Here is a 22973-nt window from a genome sequence, read left to right as displayed (position 1 = left end):
ATAAAATTAAAGTAGAGCACATGAATCAGCTTTTCTTCTCACAGCTATAATTAAGTCAGTAATTGACCCTCTGGTAGGGGTCTTAAATAGTATTGATATTACTTTAAAAATATTAATTGGGTCTAGTACAGGGGTCTTCAAACTGTGGGGCGCGACCCCCAGGGGGGCCGTGGAGCGATGCAAAGGGGGTCGCGCCTTCCCAGTCACACTACACTTCTGCCCAGGCCCAAGGGCTTCAGCCCCCCTCTTCCCCATCCTGTGACTCGCCCTGGTCTGCTGCAGTGTAACTCGAGCTGCTGGGGGCTCAGCTGAGTGTCTGGAGTCCTATCTCCAGCACGCCCGAGTTTTTCACAGGACTCTAAAGTCCATTTGCATATTTACATGCCTTTGTAATCTGGTTACAGAGGCTTAGTGTAGACGGAAGCGAACCTGCTGAAGGGTGAATCTAGCTCTCTTATTTCCAAGCAGATTTCAGTGAGCGCAACAATAGTGCATTCTTTTGAGTGGTAGTGCAAAGAGAACAATTGAGCTCTGAAGTGTGTGCTTTCAATTGTAATTGGATTTGTATAACGCTTACTACTCCAGGATGTGTTGAAGGGACAGTTTTGTTAAAAAAAAAAAAAAGAAATAGGTATAATCTGAATATTACTAAAATGCAGGTTTTAAATAATGACTCACATATTCACATTGCTTTCGGTCACAAGCTGTAGCCTTCTAGCACAAAAAATGAACGTCAATATTCTCCACTGAACCATCAAATAACTAAATCTGTGGGTCCCTGGTTACACATAGACCTCTGAAGTGCACTAAACTAATAAATGTTTCACAATGTGCTATTGTGCATTTTCCACAGAGAAACAACTTTTTACATTTTTTTTTCATTTAAGCTACCCGTTATTTTATACGTAGCTACCTGGCGGTGGAAAACCTAAAACATGTACAGAATACACTGTTTAATATTATTTCCCCACCGTAAAAATGATTTACTAATGGGATTGCGGGCGTTTACTGTTATTGATGATGAGTAACATGTCCTACAATTTTTTGTCAGGAAGGGGTCCTTACACCTAAAAACTTTTGACAAGGGGGTCTCGGCGTAAAAAATTTGAAGACCTCTGGTCTAGTATCTCAAAGGCAACCTCTGCCCCAGGGTGTTTAACTAATTCGGCTAATGCCTCTTTAAACATAAATCTGGCCACAAACCAGGGTTCTACATACTTTTTACCCACCTTGATATCGATCCCTGTGGGTGGTGACACTAATAATATCATGACACCAATGCAACCCACAAATTCAGTTAATTCAAGCAGGTAACGCATGCCCATGTCCTTCTAAAGCCAATGTGGAAAATGGAGAGTTTAGTCATAATGGTAGGAATATTAATTCTTTTTCAGTTGATACAAGGAAAAGCCATTTGAGAACACTCTATTTACCTCCAGAAGCAACTCCTTATGTTATTGTTTTTAAAAATGTTCCCCCCTTGCCTCAGGGTAAAGAAGAAGATTGGAAACAACTTAAAAACAAAACAGTGCATTGGTTGGTAAAAACCTTGGATTGGTCCGTTTGTGATATATTACATGATAACATCAATAATGTTGAACGTGGGTCCTGGTTAGGTTCACATACAAAAACTGAAGTAGGAGATTGTATTGTGGTGAACATTAGGGATCAGAACTTGGTACATTGGCTCATGGATAGGCTTGTTTGGAGTGAAAGTGCGCGTGGCTTTATTGAAGCCGTACCATTAGGATACTTTTACAAGCCATTTTTTAATATCGGCACTGGTCGCGTGCCCACACAGATTAAAAGGCCTCCCCTGTTCTCTATTCCAACATTTAATTATTTTTCACCCTTAGACCAGGTGGAATGACTGAATCATCAGCCCCGGGTGAAGACTGGAGCTGATTTTTTACCTTCGACACGTGTACCAGCATTAATAGATGGAGCTGGTTATCAGGCACCAATAGTAACTCCAAGGGTTTTATACAATATTAGTAGTAATAGTGGAACAAAATTTCTAGGTGAAATCATCATCAGATTTTAGATGGTACGGTGGATTTGATAGTACCTGATCTTGTTAATACTACCCATGAAAATGCCATGGAGTTATTGTCAGCGCGCTCTGACATATTACTGGCTGAAGCGCAGGATCTCAGTACGTCACTAGAAAAGTTGATGGAAGTGAGTGATGTCCCAGTTAATCCCGCTATTTGTTGTTTAGAGAATCACCACCACCGCCAGACCAGTGTTATTACAAATGGCTGTACTGGAATATAGCAGGACTGCAGAGCAAACTAGAAATTAAAGAATGGTTAGATTTTGTTATGAAATATAATATGGTCTGCTTACAGGAAACCTGGTGTTATGTTGCAGCTCATATAAATGATTTTTATTCGATACATACACCAGCTAGAGCTCCCATAGGTGGACACAATAAAGGAGGACTATTAACTTTAATCGCAACTACATTAAATGTCAGTATAAGGGAAATTAAGTTGGATTCTCCACATTTTCAGATTGTTAACATTTTGTTTAAAAAAACACCTGATGTATGTGGTTGTTAATTTTTAGCATTATAAATTTAAAAATACAAATATTACTATTGCACAGGAACTGAAAACTGCATTAACAAAGCATATAGAGAAAATAAAAATTGATTTAGTAGTACTATGGGGGGGGGGGTGATTTTAATTGTAAACTATGCTCTCTTACCAAATTTGGGGCCTGTCACCGTTTGCCCAGGGAAATGGGGGGGGAGGGGAGGGCAGGAATCATTTTGAACACAGTCCTTGCGGGAATATTTTCAACTCTGTTGGTGACATTTTCACTATTTTTAAACCTAGACTTTAAAGAATTGACAAAAAATAATATGGTAACATAGGTTGACAAAGGCCAATGCACTCTGATTGATTTTATTATTTTGTCTGATCATTTTAATTCACAAATAGTTACTTTTAAAATACCTAAAGTATATTTTAGCGATCACTACCCATTAATATTGAACCTGATGGTCCCAACCTATGAGCCAACTATGTCAGAAAGAGTATCACCTTTTGTCTTATACTAAAAATAAGGGGTTAATAAGGAAATGGTCCACTGTTAACCCAGATCTCGTCCTAGAGGAGATAATAAAGTGCAACCTTGAGCACGTTCTGGCGTATCTGGAAGCAAAATTAAATATCCCAGTCATGATGAAATCATATAAGGCAATAAATGAGACAATTAGGGAACTTTTAACTAAGAGCCAGCGTGATGGGAAACAAAACAATAAAAGGTGGTTCGATAGAGAATGTTCCCATATGCATAATAAATTAATTAAAATCTTAAAAATCACACCACGTGACAAGGAGGCAGTTAGGCAGGCTCGTATAGATTATAGGTGTGCTTTGGAGCACCTAAGAGGGAGATCAGGAAAGATGCCTGGGGTAAACTACATCAGGCGTCACAGAGCAAAGACTCCAGACTCTTCTGGCAGAGAGTGAATGAAGAATATTTCTGTCGCACACAAAATAGTATTATTGATGTAACCATTATGCCGGAAACCTGGGTGAAACATTTTACTGACCTTTATGGTAACAGTATTGAATCATCTAGTGGCAGTGATACTCAATATGAGGTATCTCCCTTGCAACCGCCGACCCTAGATGAGGTAGATAGGGCGCTTTGCCAGACTGTAAAGAATAAGGCTCCCGGGCCTGACTGAGTACCTACGGATTTATTTTGAGCAGATATAACCTTGTGGCTACCAGTGTTAACAGATATATTAGGCTGCTTTGCGGCCTTGGGTTCACCAGATTCCTGGAGATCGGTAATAATAGTGCCCATATATGAAAAGGGAGACAGGTCAGACCCTAAATGCTATCGACCAATCTCCCTAATTGATTGTTCTTGTAAAATAATGAGTCGAATAATATTGGAGAGATTGGAGGTCTGGATGGCAGAAAATGGGAAACTTTCCAATATCCAGTATGGATTTAGAAAGGGTCTGGGCACCGTTTAAGAGTGCCTCAATCTACACCTGGTCATCGGCAAATATACCATGGCGAAGCCCGGGACCTTATACATTGGTTTATGGACCTGACCTCTGCCTTTGACTGGGTGCAGAGTGGGAGACTCTGTGAGAAAATGCTGCTCATGGGCATTGATCCTTCTATCGTCCATTATCTAGCAGCAATGCACCACGGAGTCACAGGGAGAGTACGTTATGGAGCAGCTGGCGAGCTTACCCCTCCAATAAAGATGGATTGTGGGGTGCGCCAGGGATGCGTACTAGCTCCATTTTTATTCTGCTTATATATAAATGATTTAGAAAGTAACATCAGAACTGGTAATATAGATGCACCAACAGTTGGCAACCAGCCCTATTATACGCTGATGATTGTGTTTAATGTCGAGAACTGGGGTGGGATTACAAAGGCTTTTAACTGTTTTTAATGGTTTTATGAGCAACCTTGGCCTAAAAACCAATGTTGCAAAATCACATGTAATGGTAATAGGCAAATCCCCAACAAAAACAAAAACTTTTTATATAAATAATGAAATATTGTCTCGGGTACCAATTTTTCCCTATTTAGGTTATACATTTTAATCAAAAAAATTCATGGACACATCTAGTAGATGCAAGGATTGAAAGTTTTAATAAAAACGCAGAGGCAATCTTGAGATTCACAAAAAAATTAGGCTCTCGCCAAAATAAAGCCGTAATAGACATCTACAAAGCACGGACATGTGCCGTTGCTTTGTATGGTGCTGCAGTCTGGGGCTTTACTAATACCCTAGTGCTTCAGAGAGCGGAAAATATGAAGTTAACACATATTGACATTACCTAAAAGCACTCCTGCCACTATGTGCCGCAACAAATTAGGTGTAACACCATTGACTTTTTATATGCAATTAGCTCCCCTGAAGCTCTGGTATAACAAATGGACCAAGGAAGAACCAGTCCTGAATCGTGATATCATGTTAGATTGCTTGAAATTAGACTCTGTAAAAAAGACTCCCTGGTTATCTTATATTCATGAACAATTAGGGAAGCCGGGTTTGGAGGACTGTTTCAGCACACCGGGTGATATTTCTGCAATCCCCAAAAATATTTTGAAAAAGGATTTTCTCCTTTATTTGAAGCAAGTAAGAGATAGTAAAGAGATGGCAAAAAAAGTGTTGTAGAGCACTCATTATTAGTTGGCTCCCCAAAAATTTAACCGTACCTTTACTTCTCTTTTAATCAGGTTAAAATGTTTTATTTGATAAGATTCAGGATGGGCATTGCTCATCTCCTGGTGTCGTACCCATGTGATGTATACTGCGATACTAAACTAGAAATGTGCCCATGTGATTCACTTTCTGCACAGAGCACTTTGCACTTCATGTTTTTTTGTAAACATTATTCTGGGCCGAGACGAACTTTAAAAAAAACATTATTAAGATTCTGAGATATTAGAAAGTGACAACCTGCGGCCATCTACTTCTCTTAAACAATGAATTTACTTGCTTAATGATTTTTAGGTATATATCCTCTGCAGCTAAGCTTTGTAAAATTGTAAAAAAATGATTCCTGTGTTTTTTGATTTTGACAAAGATGATTTTATTATGTATATTTATGTAATTCAAATGTTTTTTTATGGCTAAATTGGCCGAATAAAGATCTTTGACTGACTGACTGACTGAGTGTTTGGATGTCATATAGGCTAAGAGATGGCTCGTATGAACACAGAGATGAAAACCCTAAATGCTGTTGTGCTGGAGAAATGTAAGGAGCAGAAGAAACATTCTTTGAGGTCTTATGAGCTTTTCTATTATCTGCAGAGGGTTCAACTCTTTCAGTGGTCCCAGGGCCACCTACAGCAACAGCAAATGCCTTTCCAACAATAGCAGAGGCAACAAATAAAAGCAATAGGTGGTCACCAACTGACTCAGGCAGGAAAAGCTGCTGCAGGTCCAAAACAATGACCCTTTTCTATTATCTGCTCTGGTAGGAGGAACTTTTTCCAAATACTTGAGTGGAGTTCCATCACAAAACACGCATGGGCACTGAATATTGTACAAAATTGTTACTCTCTCCGATTCATTACTCTTTCACCAGCTATTCCACAAAAAGCATCCACACAACATCTGGAGATGTTGCGAACAGAAGTAAATAATCTTTTAAAAAGCAAACTGTTGAGCCTGTACATTTTCCACAAAGGGGAAAAAGAATGTATCCAGTTACTTTTTGGTAAAAAAGAAGGCCCAGAGAACAAATTCAGACTTATTCTAGATCTGAATGTCACAAAAAATGGATATGGCAAGAGAAATTCAGAGTGTTGGGATTACACCAAATCTATGCTCAGATTTATCAAGGGGACTGGCTATGTTTCAGAGATCTTCAGGATGCGTTCTTTCATATTCCAAGAGCCAGAAAGCACTGCAAATTCTTGAGATTCCTGGTTGGAAGCAACCACTACCAGTACAAAGTACTTCCTTTTGACCTCAAATCAGCTCCGAGAACATTTTCAAATCGCATGGCTGCGATTGCTGCATATTTCCGAAAACTCAAGATTGTATCTAAACAACTGCCTCATTAAGACGGCAACAGATCAAATAATGGTCTCTACTGTCAAAAGATTAAGTCTATTGCACTGGTATCACGCAATAGTGTGCCATCTATGTTGACTCTGGCCACTTGGTCTGTACAGCAGATTGATTCGGTGTCGGAAGGTCGGGCTAAAACCCATCTTGCACAGGACTTATAACAGATATCTGATAGAGGGGGTCAGTACTTTCATTAATATGTTTCAGTCTAGTTGAATTAACTATATTGTAATTGATCTCCATTTTTGGTTGTTCCTCAAAGGTATGACTGTTACGAGTAGAGTTGAAAGCAATCACAACCCATTGTGCCTTTTGTCCTAAGTTGCTGTCCCCTTATTCATACTACCAATGATGCAAGTCGCATTAAATTGTCACAGCTAGCAGAGAAAACCGATTATTTAATTGCAGTTTGTGCAGACCTGCAAGTATCTCTAGCCGAGATGGCCTGTAACATCTCTGGTGTAATGGGAAATGAGCTATACCTTATATCCATAACAAACCTTTGAAAATAATTCTATATTATTTTATCATCCCAGCTACTAAATTTCAAAAACGTCCTAGAAAAGCCAAAACATATTACAATGGGGATTGTAGGCAAACTCACCAACAGCTGGGAGCAGCCCTCAGATGAAAATATCCATTTTGCAAGGAAGTCATAGAAACTGGCCCAATTAAAAGCTAGAAGGAATCGGAATGGCAGGATTTGAAATAGGCCCGCCTCTCAAAAGACTTCCTAAAATTGTGGGCACCAATTTAGAGGGTGAAGGAAGGGTTGTTTGCCTACCCCCCACAACCACATAGTATCTTCCCTGTGGGTTGAGCACACTCTGCTTTGTACTACCCCAGCTATTCCAACCGCACAACAGTAGGTGTAGCAAGTGATTCTTGTTTCGTTGTCCTTATTGTTTCAGCAGAGCTCACTTTTGAGCTATCCGATGGGACACTGGCCTTCAACACCATAACTAGAGGCGGAGCCCCAGGACCAGAAGGCACACCAACAGATATATTTATACATTTAAGGGAAAACTGGTCAAGGTATATTCTCACCTTGGCAGATGCCATAGCAGATCGAGCTCCCATACCAGAATCATGTAAGGGAGCCAAACACGCCCTCATATGCGAGATGGGAGATAAGTGTGATCGTGGGGTGGCAGCGGGCTGGAAAAGCATGCAAGGAGGCCGGATATAGTGGGCAATGCCGGTTCTTTATTTTCAGACTAGAGTCAGTATTACAGTAGGAGGTAGGGAAAACAAAGGCAAGTCTCCGATGTAGGGAGTCTTGGTCTTCTCCTCATTACAGCCAAATCCACCTTTTATGCTGAAAAAATTGAAAAATCCACTAATGCTCCCAGAGAGATGTTCAGAATAGTAAAAACTTTGGTAAGAGCCCCCGATCCCCCTTCATCTGAACTATCATCTGAGGAATCTGGTGCTCGTTGCAACGAACTAGCAAGTTTCTTTGCTACAAAAATCGAAAAGATTCTCCTTTCTCTTCCTCCTCTTCCCGTAGTTGAATCCAACCCTCCCCCGATGGATGACATTAATTCTATCCTACCTCACCTTGCATCCTTCCACCAGCTCAGTGATGAACTTTTCCCCCCCCTTTTCAACTCAATAAAAAGCGGTTCTCCACTTGACCCCGCTCCCATGTCCAGTCTGACACTGGCCCTACCCCAAGTTAGCAAACACATCATTGATCTGGTCAACATCTCCCTGGAATCTGGTATAGTACCACAGGACTGGAAACTAGCCATGGTAAAGGCCCTGCTGAAGAAACCAAATCTCAACCCTGATGATTTCTCCAACTATCGCCCCATCTCCCTCCTTCCCGGCATCAGTAAGCTCACCGAAAAATGGGTGAATAAACAACTAGCATCTTATTTGGAGACCTTTGACCTGCTACATCCCACCCAAACTGGATTCCGGAAGGGACAGGGAACCGAAACAGCTCTGTTGAGGGTGGTCGAGGCTTCCAGGAGGATTCTGGACGCAGGTGGCAGCGCGGCCATTATCCTCCTGGACCTCAGTGCCGCCTTTGACACGGTTAACCACCGTGTCCTCTTAGCCCGCCTTGAGAGAATCGGAGTTACAGGCAAGGCACTTGAGTGGCTCGGGTCCTTCCTTAGCAACAGAGTTTTTAGGGTCTTTTCAGAAACCAACTGCTCCCTCCCAGTGCCATTACAGTGTGGGGTACCACAGGGCTCCTCCCTCAGCCCCACACTGTTTAATGTGTACATGGCTCCTTTAGCAGAGGTAGTAGCCCCCTTTGGAATCCAGCTGGTGAGTTATGCTGATGATACCCAGCTAGTAGTCTCCCTAAACCAGGTGGAATCCCCTCCGACTAATCTCTGCAGCTGCCTGGGAGCGGTTGCAGAGTGGATGGATGCGTCTCACCTGAAACTGAATGGGGGGAAAACGGAGCTGATGCTGCTTGGAAGGAAGGCCACTTTTAACACCCTTTCTATGTGGCCTCCTTGCATGGGGCCTGGGCCCATCCCAAAATCCGAGATAAAAAGTCTCGGGTTCTGGCTTGACACAGAACTGTCCTTCAAAACCCAGGCAAGAAAGACTGTGGCTACTTGCTTTGGTTTAATGAAAACAATCCGTAAAATTCTCCCCCAGCTACCCAAAAGTGCTAGGAAAACCATAGTCCAGTCCAGAGTGGAGAAGCGTGGCTCAGTGGTTCGAGGCGGCAGACCCGGAAGCTGAGATCGACCGTGGACCAGGGTTCGATTCCCCGCCTCGGCGGGTCTCGGGCTCAAAATTCCACGGACTCGACAATTCTCGCTCTGGTGCTTACTCAACTCACGGGGTCACACTCTGCGACTCTGGGCAATAGCTTGCTTAATCTCCACTACGGCCCCTCGCGGCGGGATGCCTGGCTTTCACCTTGTGGACACCCTGCCGGGGTTTCTCACAGGGGAATACCAGGACGGGTTCCCTAAGCAAGCGCCGGGATGCTCACGGGCAGCTGTGCGCTTTACAAGTCCAGCACATTTACATTTACATTTACATATTTTGTCAAGGCTGGACTATGGGAATGCACTCTACCTAGGAGCCCCCATTTCAGTCATTCGACACCTTCAGACTGCCCAAAACTCTGCAGCAAGGCTACTCACTGGTACCAGCCGTCGTACCTCAGCGGCACCTTTACTAAGGACCCTGCACTGGCTCCCAATAAAGGAACGGATCCATTTCAAGACCCTCTGTTTGGTCCATAAAACTCTTCATGGGAATGGCCCCCCCATCTTAAATGATATGGTTAGACCATATAAACCATCTAGGGATCTTCGCTCTAAACAACAAAACCTTCTCATAATTCCCAGGACCAGCAGAGCCCGTTCAGGGGACAGTCTCTTTTCACGAAATGCAGCCATGCTTAGGAATGCCCTCCCCCTCCCACTTCGTCAAGAACCCAACCTGCCCGCATTCCGAAAAAAACTAAAAACAGCACTGTTCCCCAAGATATAGATAAGCTGGTTCCTATATTGTAGTTTCCTTGCCACCTCCTTCTGCTTTATATCAAGCGCTGGGATGCTTCCGAGTAGCCATGCGCTATAGAAGAACCTTTTCAATTCAATTCAATTCTCCGGGATTGCGTTGGGGTGATGGGTCTTTGGAGAAGTCCGGAACTGGGGTGGTCCTCGGAGGTCTCAGGAAGAGAAAGAAATAAGGAGCCGTTAGTCCTGCTGGACTCGATGTAGCATAAACCGTAACCAACACCAAGGTTCGAGTGAGGGGATTGAAAGAACGACCGTGAGGGGGGGGAATCGGGAGGGAATAGGGAAGGAAGGATTAGAGAGTAGAAAGAAAGGGTGTCTGGTGAGGGTTCGTGATGGGATAGACTAGGTCTACGGTGCTGTACACAAGTGAAGACGTGCTGTACAATCTTTTTACAGTGAGGGCAGGTCTGGTGCAACTATAGGGAAATCTATATACAGAGCACCTAGCGTGCTAAGGAGGTGGTTCGCTTGTACTCACACGCTCCGCCGCAACTCTCCGATGAGTTGCAGCCGCTCTTCAGCCACCTCCTGTGGACTCCACCAGTCTTCATTCCACATGTCTTCTCCTTCGGTCGCCTGCTCTTCCTCTGCTTCGGTCCGAGTCCACCAGTCTTCATTCCACATGTCTTCTCCTTCGGTCGCCTGCTCTTCCTCTGCTTCGGTCCGAGTCTCCTGCCATGAGATCGCTGCTCCGACTACGCTTCTGTCTCTGCTTCCGTCTTTTCCCTGTTCCGGTGCTAGAATCGAGGCGGAGCTTCCGGGGTCATGGCAGTGTGTTTCCGGTGATGGGCCGCTCTGGATTGGTTCCTGGAAGAAAGAGAGGGGTGGGGTTCTGGTTGTCAGGGTTGTCTCCAAGGACGCCGCGGGGCTGGTTTCCGAGAAGGGCGAACGTCCGATGATAGGAGGGTCGGGCGGGGTAAGTGAAGGCGGCGCATCTCATCAAGCCATTGCCATGCAAATACAGGCCAATTAGCCTGAAAGATTGCTTCCAAAATGTTTTTGCACTTCTCGTTCTGGGCAGGATCCAGGATTGGATCAATGGCAATGTTATCATGTCCCCATACCAGGCTGGGTTCCCTAGGAAAGTTAGCACCACGGACCAAGTCTTTTGATTTTTGATATTATATTGTTCTATTGGAGGACAGTTGAGATCGACGGAGGCTGCATATCTGTTGCCTTTGTGGATCTTTAATCGGCCTCTTACCTGGTTCCCCATGAGAAACTATGGCAGGTGCTTTCTGATATGGGTATGTCTGTGGGACTTTTGTCCATGCTAATTCGCATCCATTAGGATAATGATGCGCAGGTCCAATGGGTAAGCCAGGGAGAATTGACCGAACGGTTTCCAATTCTAAAGGGGGTTCCCCAAGGCTGTGTTTTGGCACACACCTTGTTCTCCCTATTCCTTAACAACATTGGTAGTTTTCTTTCTTGTTTTTCTACTGATGCACCCTCACTAGCTTGTGCAAAAGCACCCATCTTGTTATTCGCGGATGACACTTTACTGATCTCAAAGACACCTAGTGGCTTACACAGTGTGAACCAGCTTTGAAGATCTTTGCAATGACTGTGGTCTTGAAATAAATTCTGCAAAGACCAAATTTATGAGCTTCAGGAAACACTAGTCACCATGGGGCAGACTAGAGCTGGGATATACACCGTCAGAAAGGGTTGATTTCATTACTAATCTGGGTGTTATATTTTCGTGTACCCTCGTGGAAATCGCAGCTTGAATTAGTGTCTCTCAGGCATAGGCAAATTACTGGTACCAGTATTAAAGAGTATAGCTTTTCCTATTCCAAAACTATTGCCCTGGCCCTACAAATTTATTATGATGCCAAAGTCGTGGGCTCAGCATTGTATGGTTTGACTAAAATATCTTCTCTCACAAGCTCTGAACATAAGCTTTTGCGGAACCAAGTTCGTCTCCCTGCCAATACCCCATTGATCCCATTGTTGTTCGATATGGGCAGGAATCCAGGAGTTGACATTGCTAGACTTCGACCTCTGCTGTTTTGGAGAAGGCTGTGGTCCCAACCAGAACTGACCCAGTATAGATTAGCTGCAATTGATGTAAAGAAGGCTGACACATTCAATAAAATTGTTTGGCTTCCGCAAATTAAAAAGCTACTGATGTAGTATACTTGTAAATGTAAATGTAGTATACTTGTAAAGCGCACAGCTGCCCCATCAACGGGACGTCCCGGCGCTGTATAACTCTGGGGAACCCGTCCTGGCTTTCCCTGTGGGATGGTCCCTTGCTGGGAGTCCCCAAGGTGGAGCCAGGCATCCCCGGAATTGGTGGGGCCGTTGTGGAGATTAGGCAAGCTAATGCCCAGAGTTGCCGAGTGGAACCCCTGATTAGAGTAAGCACCGAAGCGAGAATTATCAAGTCCGCTGACCAAGGTCCACGACCCTGCCGCGTCGGGAATTGAACCCTGGTCCCGGGCTGACTTCTGCTCTCAGGCCTGCTGCCTCTAACCAGTGAGCCACACTACTCCACTCTGATACCCCTCTGATACCACTCTGATAGCCATAGGTCTGCAGTCCCTTTGGAATAATGTGTTACTCATACCGGTTCCACCAGCAGCAACAGTTATAAAAAAACACTATTGGCTCTGGGTAAGACAGTCTGGAGCACATTCGGTTGTTGGCTCATCCCTAACAGGCAAGTTTTTAGATTTAAGAGTACTAAGATGTTAGAGCCCTATTTGAGATGCTATCACTGCCTCCTGGACAGGAAACTATATTTCTAGTTCCGGGTTAGCACTTTGCCCCTGATCTATGGGCCCAAACCAGCAATTCTGCTTGTCCAAACTACAAAAACTCAGCAGAATTGATTGGACATGTACTCTTCGCCTGGCCGGGTTACATAATACCATGTAAGAAATAGATCAAACCATTATGCAGACAACTAGGGATTCGTAGTTATTAAATAGCATTCAGAATCCTTTGGTCAGACCCCAAACTCACCCACGCATGTGTTATTGCCAAATACTAGGGGTGGGTTTGGGTTGTTAGAGCCAGGAGCCTAAATGAGTTTAAATTAATTTTACTACCTTTTGGTTCCTATGTTTTATTTCATTTTAAAAATGGCCATAATGAATGTCTTGCTATTACGATTTGTCTCTTTTAATGATCTATTATGGATTGATCCTTTTCATTGTATATTTACCTTATTACCAATCTATATTTGGAGCTGAGAAGTTGACCTATTCCTTATTATGTATGTTTTAGGATGTTCCATTCATGCGTGTTGTGATGCTACAGCTCTCATATTTGAATGTAGCGGGGAAGCCACCCTCAATTAATCACCACACAAGATCCAATGCGTAAATCCTTGAAAAGAATACACTGGAGCCGCGGCCACTCAATTCCAAGCTTGCTTTATTAGGCACCTCTAGGTCCGACACGTTTCGGAGTTCCTTCACTTCTTTGTCACGGGCAAAAGGTAAGTGCATCATTAGTTTCTTTTAAAGTGAAACGTGAAAAAAATCATACAATAGATATAGAAACAATACTTTTTGTTACTCGTTATGGACAATAAAGTTTCGATATTTGCAACAAGAGGAAAAACGTAAAATATATTGGTGGTTTTAAACGCTTGTTTGTCACATTAAACTTATTGTGATCTTGATGCTGCACAGTTCGACATTAAAGAATGATTTTTACATGTGTTATGAACCGTCTAGCAGTTGTTGGTAAATCCATTATAAACCAATTGTAAAACTATATTGCCAGTAATTTCTGGTCACCCCGTTTTAATGGCTAATGGCTCAAATATGATCAAACACAAAAAATCCTTTTGTAGAGATAAGTGTGACCGTCATGCGCCCCAATGGGCAAAACCATTACACACATGATTACATAATCAAAATTATCTTAATCACAGCCCCAGTGGGAGACATATGGCTTCAAAACACGGACTCAAATGTGTGAAGCCAAGTCCTGCTCAAGTGAGCAACTGTGTGAATTGTCGAAAGCAGCTCTGCATCAGTCACATACAGTGTTATTCGTTTTCAAAAAGAGACTTCCTCATTGCATTTACTTGATATCTTTAAAAAACCAGAGAGAGTAATTATATTAAAAATTTCAGAACAACAAGGTAAAAAAATATAAACTGTACACAAACTTTATAAGACAGATCAGGAGAACGTGAAGCAAGATGTATCTAACAAAAAGGATTACAGGTGTACGGACATCTCTTCATCAAGATTAAGCTCTGCAGGAACTAGAGTGTTGTATTTCACTATCATTCTTGACTACAACCTCCTGAGCTCCAAGGTTCTGTTCCCACCTCTTAGTTTAGATGGTACACTGTCCAGAACATAAAATATCAGCTGATTGGCATTCTGATTGTAGTGTTCATTAAAATGCCGAGCCACAGGATACTGCTTGTCATTTTTCTTGATTGCCCTAAGGTGTTCAAGCACTCTCTTTTTAGCTTTATGGATGGTGCTACCGATATAAAACCTAAGGTGTTCAAGCACTCTCTTTTTAGCTTTATGGATGGTGCTACCGATATAAAACCTAAGGTGTTCAAGCACTCTCTTTTTAGCTTTATGGATGGTGCTACAGATATAAAACCTATCACATGGGCACCTCAATGCATACACCACAAATTCACTGTTGCAATTGACATGTTTATTGATGGTGAATGGAGCCTTGTCTTTACAAAGTTTGACTGTCTTGCAGCTACCGCTGAATTTACACGCTTTACATTGATTACATGTAAAGAATCCTTTGATGTTACTACGTTTGGTTTTACTGGCCAATAGATTTTTACTTAATGTGTCTCGTAGTGACTTGGGTTTTCTGAACGTCAGTGAAGAATATTCCACCACATAATCTCTCAGGTCGTCATCATTCCTCAGTACCTCCCAGAATTTCTTGAGACTTCTTCTAATCTCCCAGGATTGGTCATAGTATGAAAGAGAGTCTCTTCTGGTATATCGCAGCCGTGCCTGAGGGCTTGCCTGATATGAACGACCATTAAGGGCTGCACTCAGGCACAGGATGTCCGAAGTGGCAAAAAATATCTACATCTTTGGTGAAGGCTGACTTCGCTAGTGCGCAACAGGTAGCCTAAGTCTTCTCGTGGAACGTTTCCCAAAAAGTGTCTTGGGCCCTGAGTTAAGAAAAACAGGTGCTACAATAAGTCCCTAGCGGGTCTCCATTTTTCCCTCCGCATAAAAAAAACATATTCCAAAAACTGGATTACAGAAATGTTATTTTAAAAATGTGAGGCATGTCTTGTCGCAAAGAATGATGTGGCGGGTTCGGCCTACACAATGGAAGAAGGAAAGTCATGCTGGGACCGTCTTAGTATCTGGCACCATCCCAATTGTGCAAGTCGCCTTGTTAAGTTAGGGAACTTTTCAGTTCACTGTCGCAAAATTGTGCATTCCTGCCCACACTCTTATTAACTCTGGCCCAGTGTCCATGCACAGCACCTCTGGCCCGCTCCCCATAACCAGAGCTGTCTAGTTTGTGAGTTGCATGTACGACTAAAGTTAGCGTTCTGAGGCTTGTAGTCCTGGTTTTACAATGGGTTAACTAATACTACAAGTTCCAGACTTTTAAGAAATAACTGGGACTGGCCTAACTAGTCACTCGTGGACCAGGAATACTTGCCAGCTATGCAGAACTCTCTCACAGAAACACGATTTTTTTGTCTGGATTCCACTGTGTACATACCTTACAGCGTAAAAACTCACATGGTTGAAGTAGGCTGCGGTGTGAGTACTGCTTTATTGAAGGCCAGCCTATTCCTTAATAGGAATATTTTGTAATAGGAACTATGGCGGGAGAGCGAACGTTGACAGGAATAGCGGGGGAAGCGTTAATGTGCGTCACAGCATGAAAGTCCTGTTAAGTTCCTTTGTGCCTCTTAATCAAGAAAAGTGTCTACGTTTAGATTCGCCAACTCACGCATGTTACTGGCGGGCACTGCCCTGCTACCCTTACTCAGTGATCGCACATATCCCCAGCAAATCCCCTAACTGCACCTCAGCTTTATTAAATAAAAATGCTGTTGGCTATGCATTAAACATGCCCGATCTGGGAGAGAGTGGAAAATAGGAATCGGTTTCGTTTGCAGTTTCAGATCAGTTCTGGTTCTTACAAAACCATCTAAAAATTTGGAGAACTGGGTGTTGCCCCAGTATTGGAACTTTCATAGATTCCCATAGCTTGTATCATTCCCCGTCGTCGGATTGGGAGCCTTGGTAAATAATAAATATATACATGTATATATATATATATATCCACCAAGATGCCCCGGATCTTAAAGAACGCCACTCCACGAGGGTAGATTCAATCCAATTTATTCGCGAAAGCACAGTTGCAGCCCCTTACATTTAAAACTCCGACGCGTTTCGTTGCTTACTGCAACTTCTTCATGGAGAGGGGGAAACATACAAAACCAGGAATGGCACTTCAATGTGCTTTAAGTTCATCGCTTTTTCCCATGATGCAACCGTTTTCCAATAAACTGAATGCTGGGTTATGAAGTCCCTTACTTTTTCCCTTCCAATAGGGTCTGGTTTGGTTGTCTGATTGTTTTTAACCCCAATGTTTAATTATTGTTCATGCCCTCCAGTGGGCTGAAGGGCTGCTCGTGTGCTTCATTTGTGCAATCCCTCGCGCTGGCAGGCTGCTTCCAGTAACAGCCTCGCAGACCTGTCCTGCTTCCAGGCGGTGCATTCTCCGCAGCTCGGAGCAAGCCGCGTAATCAATCCACCAAGATGCCCCGGATCTTAAAGAACGCCACTCCACGAGGGTAGATTCAATCCAATTTATTCGCGAAAGCACAGTTGCAGCCCCTTACATTTAAAACTCCGACGCGTTTCGTTGCTTACTGCAACTTCTTCATGGAGAGGGGGAAACATACAAAACCAGGAATGGCACTTCAATGTGGGAGAATGCACCGCCTGGAAGCAGGACAGGTCTGCGAGGCTGTTACTGGAAGCAGCCTGCCAGCGCGAGGGATTGCACAAATGAAGCACACGAGCAGCCCTTCAGCCCACTGGAGGGCATGAACAATAATTAAACATTGGGGTTAAAAACAATCAGACAACCAAACCAGACCCTATTGGAAGGGAAAAAGTAAGGGACTTCATAACCCAGCATTCAGTTTATTGGAAAACGGTTGCATCATGGGAAAAAGCGATGAACTTAAAGCACATTGAAGTGCCATTCCTGGTTTTGTATGTTTCCCCCTCTCCATGAAGAAGTTGCAGTAAGCAACGAAACGCGTCGGAGTTTTAAATGTAAGGGGCTGCAACTGTGCTTTCGCGAATAAATTGGATTGAATCTACCCTCGTGGAGTGGCGTTCTTCAAGATCCGGGGCATCTTGGTGGATTGATTACGCGGCTTGCTCCGAGCTGCGGAGAATGCACCGCCTGGAAGCAGGACAGGTCTGCGAGGCTGTTACTGGAAGCAGCCTGCCAGCGCGAGGGATTGCACAAATGAAGCACACGAGCAGCCCTTCAGCCCACTGGAGGGCATGAACAATAATTAAACATTGGGGTTAAAAACAATCAGACAACCAAACCAGACCCTATTGGAAGGGAAAAAGTAAGGGACTTCATAACCCAGCATTCAGTTTATTGGAAAACGGTTGCATCATGGGAAAAAGCGATGAACTTAAAGCACATTGAAGTGCCATTCCTGGTTTTGTATGTTTCCCCCTCTCCATGAAGAAGTTGCAGTAAGCAACGAAACGCGTCGGAGTTTTAAATGTAAGGGGCTGCAACTGTGCTTTCGCGAATAAATTGGATTGAATCTACCCTCGTGGAGTGGCGTTCTTTAAGATCCGGGGCATCTTGGTGGATATATATATATATATATATATATATATATATATATATATATATATGAAATGAAATGAAATGAAAGTGTGTCTTGTAAAGCGCACTGCTACCCGCACCGCAGGCCCCGTAGCGCTATAGACCGCTGGGGAACCCGTCCTGGCTTTCCCTGTGAGATAGTTCCTCCTGGGAGTCTCCAAGGTGAAGCCAGGCATCCCTGACGTTTGTGAGGGGCCGTTGTGGAGATGAGGCAAGCTTAATGCCCAGAGTTACCGAGTGTGGTCCCTGGATAGAGTAGGGACTGAGGCGAGAATTATCGAGTCCGCTGATCCTGGTCCAAGACCCTGCCACGTCGGGAATCGAACCCTGGTCCCAGCCCGTTCTCTGCTCTCGGGTCTGCCGCCTCTAACCAGTGAGCCACACCACTCCACTCCATATATATATATAGGTAGATAAACCATAAGAGGTACAAAAAAGGAAAAAATAGGCCTAGGTCTCATTCTGTTTTGTAGCCTATATGCCTCCTTTTGTAAAAAGACCCAAATATAGAACACCAACTAATCAGATCAGCCTCACCCTCTGGAACCTTCCTGAGAAAGCTCATAGCCTTAGATTTTCTACCGCACGTTGGTGATATCGAGTCTCTTTAGAGCTCTGCTCTAGTTTTCTTCTTTTAGGTAGTTTTTTCTTCTATTCTTGACAGGATTTGGTTGTGTAATCTTTTAGATGGCTGACAAGGAATAGAAGAGCCTTGTGCCACTTTTTTTTTAAAAAACGACTGAGGATAGACTGTATATATTGTTTATACCCAGACCATAAGGTGGCGGATTGTAAGATCTGTAGGACTTTTTCAACGAAGACCCTGCGTGACCGTGAGGGGCGTCTGCTAACCTGGCTACAGAAGATAAGGATGAGAGATGGTGTTATATCCAGTGATGATGAGGATGCTTCTTCTTCTACTTCCTCGCGACGGTCACAGAAGAGGGGTAGGTCATCTGTGTCAGTTTCTTCTGAACCCCCCTTTAAGGATGTGCATGGGACCTCTGACAGGTCTGGCAAGCCTGGGCCTGGCAAATCTCCTCACACAAGTGAAAAGGAGAGGGAGGGGCCGGTACCTCAGGTACCAAAGTCAAAGAAAGGGGGTGATGGCTCGGCTGAGCTACCCCATCAGGCTGAAGTCTCTAAGCCTTTCAAGAAACCAGCTGTTGAGGCTTCTTTAGTTGGCAAGGCTAAGGTGTCTAAGACATCGTCGACGACGGCTTCCACATTGTCGTCGAGTGTACCGTCGACGACTGCATCCACTTTACCGTCGATGAGGAAGGTTCCGTCGACCAAGGTAGTATCGTCGACGACGACAAGGATGACCACGACGTCGACGAAGACCACGACGTCGACAACCTCGTCGACGACGGACTCGTCGGCGACGTCAATGGTGTCGACGGCAGTTCTACCGTCGACGATCTCGACGACGGACTCGTCGATGTTTGTGAGGGTACAGATCTCCAGGAAAAAGCGAATTACCCCGGATATGACTTCGCCTAGGAAGGTAACTCCATTGCCTACGGCCTTATTGTTGGACAAGGAAGATTACTTGGAGGAGGACTATGGTGTCTTTGAGGATGCTTGTAGTCCATCCCAACTGCAGGTCAAATATCATGACTCTGAGTCAGATAATGATTATTATTATGGTCAGGAACAGCAACAACAACAAAGCTGTGTTCCATACCAGGAAGCTCCAGATCAGCGGGGCATGATCTCAATGCCAGTCACTCTGCTAGAGGACTTACGATCCATGCTGGATGACTATCCGCGCAGGGATGCATCAGACAGGGTTGCAGGGCAGACACAGGAGAGACCAGGGTTGCCGTCTGATCCGTCATTGCCACTTCCGCAAGGGCAAGAGGCTGTAGAAGTTCCCCAGCGGGTGGAACCTACGAATGTGGACTCTTCAGATGATGACCAAGGACATACTCAGGCTCCGGATCCTGATGTTGAATGGGATGAAGACATGAATCCGGACCCGGCATCCCCAGTACCGGATTTGATTGATTCTCCCCCGGCTGACGTGGGAGGTTTTCACAACCTGATGGAAAGGGCCACGGCGCGTTTTAAGCTTGCCATGCCTTCTACTTCAACGGATTGTTTTCTTTATGATTTTAAAGAACCGTATTGCAAGGCCGTTCGATCCATTCCCATCGTGGACCACATATGGGAAGAGGGAAAGAAGGTGATGCAGGCGCCAGCTACGGTCATTCCTGTTCTCCCACGTTTGGAGAAGAAATAGAAAGCGCCGGATGACAGTCCAGCTTGCTTTATTGGACAACCACGACCGGATTTGGTTATATCACAAGCAGCGCAACGGAAGTCGCGCAATCCGTCCGCTCCTCTAACGACTCCACCTGACAGGGACGGAAGAAGGTTAGATAACGCTGGGAAGCGTTTCTCATCTATAGCTAGTTTGCTGGTTAGGGCTTCCAATGCCCTAGCAATCTTGGGTCGTTACGACCGACAGATGTGGAGCGACGTTTCTGCCTACCTGGACCAGCTTCCGGACAATTCCAAAGCTGAGGCCCAGAAGATCCTGGAGGAGGGACAACGCTCCTCATCGGAGATAATAGACTGCGCGATGGACATCGCTACCACCGCTTTCCGCGCGCTAGGTGGAGCAGCGGTTCTCAGGAGACGGGGTTGGTTGCGAGCGACTTTATTTCGTCCTGAGGTCCAGAACAGGATCCTGGACTTACCCTTTGACGGAGACATGCTGTTCGGGAAGCATGTTGATGACACTCTACAAGGGATAAAGAAGGATACAGAGACGGCTCGGTCCCTGGGCAACCTGCAGTATAGGAGGTCACCTTTCCGTGGAGCAAGAGGAAGAGGCTTCACATCGACCAGAGGGGGTTACCAACAGCAACGCTACTCTCAGCAGTCACAATCGTACAGACCGCAGTACTCTAATAAGTATTCTCAGCGGCAATCACACTCATCATCTTTCTCTCGCCAATCCTCACGTGCGCGACAAGGGCGTCAAGGCAGGGACGCCTCCAAGCGTCAATAGCGGCCCCCTGACTCTGCCGACTGTTCCTCCGCCCCATGTGTCACCAGTGGGCGGCAGGATCTCTCAACATCTGAGCAACTGGGAACAGATAAAATCGGATCAGTGGGTATTGAACATCATCCGTCATGGACATACTTTAGAGTTCCAGGAGATTCCACCTTACAGAGCTCCCCACGCCACCAATACGAGACATCTAAGCCTTCTGCGATTGGAAGTTAGGAAATGCTTCAGAAAGGGGTGATCTAACGGGTCCCTCTATCTCAGAGGCGAAGGCTTCTATTCCAGGTTTTTCCTGATTCGAAAAACGAAGGACAAGTGGCGTCCGATCCTGGACTTAAGGGAGCTAAACACCTATCTCGTGAAGCTTTCATTTCGGATGATCTCACTCCAGGACATCTTGCGCCTCCTGAATCCAGACGACTTTATGGCAACTCTAGACCTAGAAGATGCCTACTTCCATGTCCCGATCCACCCAGCGCACAGACATTTTCTTCGCTTCACAGTGGGCAAGAGTCCCTTCCAATTCATGGTGCTCTGGTTTGGATTAAGATCCGCGCCGCGGATTTCCATGAAGGTGCTGGCCCCGGTGGCAGCTTTTCTGAGGAGACAGTCAATAGAAGTCTTTCCGTACTTGGACGACTGGTTGCTGAAGGCCCCAAGTTATCGGGCGGCAACAGGAGCAGTAGAAACATGTTTGAGTCTATTCGACCAACTAGGTTTCCAGCTCAACAGGGAGAAATCGGTGCTTCGGCCCGGCCAATTCAGTAAAATTCCTAGGCGCACTTCTCGACACGCATTCTTGCAAAGCCTTCCCATCGAAAGAGAGGCAAGCCAAACTCATTTCTTCGGCCCGTCTGCTTTGGAGGAAGCTTTCAGTATCAGTCAGGATGTACAAGTTTCTTCTGGGGTCGATTTCCTGTTGTATTCAATTGATTCCGCACTGCAGGCTGCTAATGCAGCCTTTACAGGAACAACTAGACCTTCAGTGGAAACAAGTGGACGGTTTGTTCAGCGACAGGGTCACCGTCACCCTGCAAATGAAACAGGCGGCTGCCTGGTGAATAAGGGAATCTCACCTCTCGGTGGGTCTCAGCTTCAGGATGCCTCCGGCTCCTCGCATCATTACAACATATGCCTCCCTTCAAGGTTGGGGAGCGGTCATGCAAGATCTCCAAGTCAGTGGGCATTGGACGCCAGTGGAACGTCGTCTTCATATAAATGTTCTGGAGCTGAGGGCCATTCGTTTGGCTTTCCTTCCAAGGATAAGACACTCCTCCATCCTAGTGCGTACGGACAACACCACGGCTATGCACTATGTCAACAAGCAGGGAGGCACAAGATCACCACAGATTTCCAAGGAAGCTCAGCTACTGTGGGAATGGGCAATTTCACAGAACATCACGCTCGTGGCAGAACATCTCCCGGGTGTGTGCAACACAAAAGCGGATACACTAAGCCGCCTAAAAGCGAATTCGCACGAATGGGAATTGGACAATTCCGTAGTCGAGGAGATCTTCGCCCGCTGGGGTACTCCAGCGATCGATCTGTTCGCCACTCCGGCAAACAAAAAATGCCGGTTTTATGCAAGCAGGGAACACCATCAGGGATCGCTGGGGAATGCGCTGTTGATGTCTTAGTCCGGCACATTTGTTTACGCCTTTCCTCCGTTTCCCCTAATCCCTCGGGTCCTCAGGAAGCTCAAGATGGACCGATGCAAGATGATTCTGGTGGCTCCCTTCTGGGCTCGCCAGTTTTGTTTCACGGAACTCCTCCTTCTATCTCAGGACCATCCCATACATCTCCGGTCCAGCCAATCTCTTCTGTCAATGTCCAACGGCCAGGTTCTTCACCCGAACCCGTACTCGCTTCAATTGGCAGCATGGCTCCTGAGCACAGAGAGTTCCGAGATCTAGACATTTCTGACGAATGTAGAAACATCTTGGCTCAGGCACGGGCTCCTAGCACGAACAGGACTTATAGAGCAAAGTGGAAACGTTTCTATTTATGGTGTCAGGGGGAAGGAGTCCTCC

General features: G+C 45.0%; 1 long non-coding RNA gene across 6 annotated transcripts in view; it reads left to right on the top strand.

Annotated features, from left to right (window-relative positions):
- The window catches only part of LOC144756087 (uncharacterized), a 1092383-nt gene that overhangs the window by 196014 nt on the left and 873396 nt on the right, over nucleotides 1–22973 (top strand). For all 6 annotated transcript variants that reach the window (XR_013595068.1, XR_013595069.1, XR_013595070.1 and 3 more), the window contains exon 4: nucleotides 13311–13524. This is a non-coding gene — a long non-coding RNA (uncharacterized LOC144756087). The remainder of the gene's footprint in view (nucleotides 1–13310; nucleotides 13525–22973) is intronic.

This window comes from Lissotriton helveticus, chromosome 5_1 (assembly GCF_964261635.1).
Source record: "Lissotriton helveticus chromosome 5_1, aLisHel1.1, whole genome shotgun sequence".
Taxonomy (NCBI): domain Eukaryota; kingdom Metazoa; phylum Chordata; class Amphibia; order Caudata; family Salamandridae; genus Lissotriton; species Lissotriton helveticus.
This window is presented reverse-complemented; position numbering and strand designations above follow the sequence as displayed.